At 42.0% G+C, this 5,508-nt stretch overlaps 1 non-coding gene across 1 annotated transcript; it reads right to left on the reverse strand.

Moving 5' to 3' along the window:
- Positions 1–107, reverse strand: LOC141682762 (small nucleolar RNA R71). Its single transcript, XR_012559938.1, has one exon. It is a non-coding gene; the product is annotated as a small nucleolar RNA R71 (small nucleolar RNA).
- Positions 108–5,508: the final 5,401 nt, after the last annotated feature.

Raw genomic sequence — 5,508 nt, forward strand, 5'->3', positions numbered from 1 at the left:
GCAATCAGGAATGCTCTTACCCAGTTTGCTCAACAAATATGGGAATCTCTGTGTGAGGCTTGGGATCGATATAAGGAGATGCTAAGGAAGTGCCCACATCATGACATGCCTGCTTGGATGATTATTATTTGCTTCTACAATGGATTGGGTGCTACTTCTAGACCCATGCTTGATGCAGCATCAGGAGGAGTTTTGTGGGCTAAGAGCTACTATGAAGCTTATGAACTTATTGAACTGATGGCTGCTAATAAGTACCAGAATCCTTCCCAGAGACTGACTCATGGGAAAGTCACATGAATTCTGGAGTTGGACGCAGCTACTGCTATCGCTGCCCAACTTAAGGCTTTGACGATGAAGGTGGACACTTTGGCTAATTATGGAGTAAATCAAATCGCTAGTGTTTGTGAGCTTTGTGCTGCTGTCCATGAAACCGATCGGTGCGCAATTTCTAGTGAAACAGCTCAGTTCGTGAGCAACTTCCAACGATAGCAGCAACCAGTGCCAGCCACCTATTATCCCAACAACCACAATCATCCTAATTTCAGTTGGAGCAATGCTCAGAATACGGTTCAACAGCCTTATCGGCAGTACCCAGCTAAATAGTACAACCCCCTGGTTTTCAGCAACCACAGTATGCACCGAGACAGCAACTTCAGTTGCAACAAGCCAATAAAAAATCTGAATTAGAGGAGTTGAAGCTTATGTGCAAGAGTCAAGTTGTTTCTATCAAGACCTTGGAAAATCAAATTGGGCAAATTGACAATGCCTTGCTAAATCGCCAGCTTGGTACATTACCTAGTGACACTGAAGTGCCAGTAAAGAGGGAAGCTAAGGAGCAGGTAAAGAAAATCACTTTAAGGTCTGGAAAGGTTGCGACTCCCGAACAAACTCAAGAGTTGACTGAAGAAGTTGGTGCTGAGAAAGAAGTAGTGCAGCAGGACAAAGAAGTGGAACCAAGGAAGACTATTATTGAGCACACTCTGCCTAAGGGTAATACAGGGGAGAAACAGATCTATCCTCCACCGCCTTTTCCCAGCGGCTGCAGAAGAAAAAGCTGGATAAGTAATTCGAGAAGTTTCTGGAGGTGTTCAAGAAACTTCATATCAACATACCTTTCGCCGAGGCTCTCGAGCAGATGCCGAGTTATGCAAAGTTTATGAAAGGTATTCTCTCTCGAAAGGTGAAGCTAGATGGTTTAGAGACAGTCGCTCTCACGGAGGAATGCAACGCTGTGCTGCAACAAAAGTTGTCTCCGAAGCTTAAAGATCTGCAACAGAAGTTGTCTTCGAAGCTTAAAGATCCAGGAAACTTTACTATTCCATGTACTATTGGAAAAGTGTCTTTTGACAGATGCTTATGTGACTTGGGAGCTAGCATCAATCTGATACCTTTGTCAATTTTCAAGCAGTTGGATTTACCTGATCCCAAACCGACTTATATGACCTTGTAGTTGGCCAACTGTTCTATTACATATTCGCGAGGTATTGTGGAGGATGTCTTGGTCAAGGTAGATAAACTCATCTTTCTTGCTGATTTCGTAAATCTTGATTTCGAGGAGGATAAGAAGATTCCCATAATCTTGGAAAGACCTTTCCTGGAAACTGGCCGAACCTTGATAGATGTGCAGAAGGGTGAGCTCACCATGTGAGTTCTGGATCAGGATGTCACTTTTAATGTGTTCAATGCTATGAAATTCCCTACTGATAATGAGGAGTGCTTAAATGTGGAGTTGGTCGATTCGGTGGTCACCTCGGAACTTGATCAATTGCTAAGGTCTGATGCCTTAGAAAAAGCCTTATTGGGGAATTCAGATAGTGAAGATGACGAAGGGGAAGAACAATTGCAATATTTGAATGCTTCTCTCTGTAAAAGGAAAATTGATACCTTTGGAATCTCTTGGTATGGAGGAATTGAATAAAGCTCTTAAATACCTCAAGCCTTCTATTGAGGAAGCTCACACTCTTGAGCTTAAGCCTTTACCTGAACATTTGAGGTATGCATTTTTAGGTGATGCATCTACTCTGCTTGTTATTATTGCATCTGACCTTTCAGGTAGTGATGAGGAAAAGCTTTTGAGGATTCTGAGAGAGTTCAAGTCGGCAATCGGATGGACTATAACAGATATCAAGGGAATCAACCCTTCTTACTGTATGCATAAAATTCTGCTAGAGGAAGGTAGCAAACCTACGGCCGAGCAACAAAGAAGACTTAATCCTATCATGAAGGAAGTAGTGAAGAAAGAAATTCTTAAGTGGCTAGATGTAGGGATTATCTACCCTATCTCTGACAGTTCATGGGTAAGCCCGGTTCAATGTGCACCAAAGAAAGGTGGAATTACTGTGGTAGCAAATGAGAAGAATGAGCTTATTCCTACAAGGACAGTCACGGGGTGGAGAGTTTGCATGGACTACAGGAAGCTAAACAAAGCCACTAGGAAGGATCATTTCCCTTTGCCCTTCATTGATCAGATGCTGGACAGTTTGGCCGGTCATGAGTACTATTGTCTTCTGGATGGCTATTCGGGTTACAATCAGATTTATATCACTCCAGAAGATCAGGAGAAAACTACCTTCACTTGTCCATGTGGTACTTTCGCTTTCAGACGAGTTTCTTTTGGTCTGTGTGGTGCGCCAGCCACATTTCAGAGATGTATGATGACCATCTTTTCTGACATGATTGGCCAAAATGTGGAGGTGTTCATAGACGACTTCTCAGTCTTTGGCGATTCTTTTGATGAATACTTGCAAAATCTGGGACATGTTCCCAAAAGGTGTGTTAAGACCAATCCGGTTCTCAATTGGGGAAAATGTCACTTAATGGTGCGACAGGGCATCATTCTCGGGCACAAAGTTTCTAGTAAGGGTTTTGAGGTGGATAAGGCCAAGGTGGGAGTTATTGAAAATCTTCCTCTACCCATTTCTATAAAGGGAATTCGCAGCGGGTTTCTATAGGCATTTCATCAAAGACTTCTCGAAAATTTCAAAGCCTTTATGCAGTCTGTTAGAGAAAGATGTTCCTTTCAAGTTTGATGACGAGTGCCTTGCAACTTTTTAGACATTGAAGAAGAGTCTAATCACGGCACCGGTCATAACTACACCTGATTGGAATGAGCCTTTTGAGATGATGGGCAATGCAAACGATTACGTAGTTGGAGCAGTTCTCGGACAAAGGAAGAACAACATATTTCATGTGGTCTACTATGCTAGTAAGACCCTAAATGGTGCCCAACTGAATTATACTACTACGAAGAAAAAGCTTTTGGCTATTGTTTATGGTTTTGAGAAATTTCGATCTTATCTACTTGGGACTAAGGTGACAGTTTTCATTGATCACGCCGTAATTCGATATCTCGTCTCAAAAAAGGACTCGAAGCCTAGATTGATTAGATGGGTTCTTTTGCTCCAAGAATTTGAACTAGAGATCAAGGACTGAAAAGGAACTGAAAATCAAGTCGCTGATCATCTCTCATGTTTAGAAAATCCTAATGCTACTTCATTGTATAAGATATTGATAAATGAGTCTTTTCCTGACGAACAACTATTTGGAATACAAGAAGAAGAACCGCGGTTTGCAGACATTATGAACTAACTTGTGAGTAATATCATGCCTCCCAACTTATGATATGCTCAAAGGAAGAAGTTTCTACATGATGTGAAGTGGTATATGTGGGATGAGCTGTTTCTTTTTCGCCAAGGAGCTGACCAAATCATCAGGAGATGTATTCCTTACAGTGAAACGGGAGGGATCTTGCGAGATTGCCACTCAACGGCTTATGGAGGATATTATGGTGGAGAAAAGACAGCAGCTCGTGTTCTTCAAGCAGGTTTCTTTTGGCCGGCATTGTTTAAAGATGCTCATCAGTTCGTTTTGAAATGTGATCGATGTCAATGTATGGGTAATATGTCTAAGAGGGATGAGATGCCTCTTAATGTGCTTCTCGAGGTTGAGGTCTTTGATGTTTGGGGAATTGACTTCATGGGGCCATTTGTCTCATCTTGTAATAATCAGTATATCTTGTTGGCGGTTGATTACGTGTCGAAATGGGTTGAAGTTAAGGCATTGCCAACGAACGATGCAAAAGTGGTACTTAATTTTCTTCACAAGAAGATATTCACAAGGTTTGGAACTCCAAGAGTCATAATCAGTGATGAGGGGTTGCATTTTTGCAATCGCAAGTTCACTACTATGATGAAAAGGTATAATGTGAATCATCGCATTGCTACGGCTTATTATCCTCAAATGAATGGTCAAGTTGAGGTATCTAACAGAGAGATCAAGCGCATTTTCGAGAAAGTGGTGTGTCCATCAAGGAAGGATTGGTCTTTGAAGCTTGATGAAGCTGTTTGGGCGTATAAAACAGCATATAAGACTCCATTTGGAATGTCACTATTTCAGTTGGTTTATGGTAAGGGGTGTCATTTGCCTGTGGAGCTCGAGCATAAGGCATATTGGGCTTTGAAGAAGTTGAATCTGGACTTTGATGCGGCTGGACATAAGAGGATGCTTCAATTAAATGAACTTGACGAGTTTCGACTTCAAGCTTATGAGAACAACAAAATGTATAAGGAGAAAGTCAAGAGGTGGCACGATAGGGGTCTAGTGCTCAAGTCATTTATGCCGGGGCAACAAGTTCTTTTATTTAACTCTCGTCTCCGTCTTTTTCCTGGAAAGTTGAATTCAAGATGGCCAGGGCCGTTTATTGTCAAGACTGTGTTTCCACATGGAGCGGTGAAATTTTTTGAGAATGATCCGGGCCAAGCATTCAAGGTAAATGGTCAAAGATTGAAGCATTATTATGGAGACACAGCAAACCGCGAGGTGGTTAGTGCCGTTTTATTGTCCATTTGATTTCAGGATTCTACGTCGAGCTAGCGACGTAAAAGAAGCGCTTCTTGGGAGGAAACCCAAGTATGTTGTACATTAGTAGGTAGAGGAAGTAAGAAGAAAAGAGAAAAAGATAAAAAAATAAGAAAAAAAAAAAATTCAGGGCCAACTACAGAAGTTGGGCACGCCCGCGCTGATCAAGCGCGCGGCCGCGCCATTTTTCCAGTAACCAAGCGCGTCCGCGCTGATCTAGCGCGTGGCCGCGCCGGGTCCTGTTCGGAAAAAAATTATTTCAGCAGTTTATTAAGGTAAAATTAGGACTTTTACTCCAAAATCAATTCCAACCCGATTTTACTCTTCCGTATCCCATAATTCCCTCTCCTAATCAATTCCATTATTACCATAATTTCCATAATCAATTCCCACTTCTATTCCTTATAGAATTCACACCTCTCCACCTATAAATACATACACTTACACACAACTTCTCCACCACATCATAAACTCTCAAACATAAATTCTCTCTAAACACTTAAGCTATTATCCTTTCTTCTTTAATCCCGATGGCACCCAAGAGACAAAGAACACAAGTTGGAAGCAGCACCACTGATTCTTCATCTGCAGGTGGTGTGAGGCCCAGATTTTCTACTCCTGAGGCTGAGGAGTACACGAGGGTTCTCTCGA

Source organism: Apium graveolens, chromosome 1, assembly GCF_009905375.1.
Source record: "Apium graveolens cultivar Ventura chromosome 1, ASM990537v1, whole genome shotgun sequence".
Lineage (NCBI taxonomy): Eukaryota > Viridiplantae > Streptophyta > Magnoliopsida > Apiales > Apiaceae > Apium > Apium graveolens.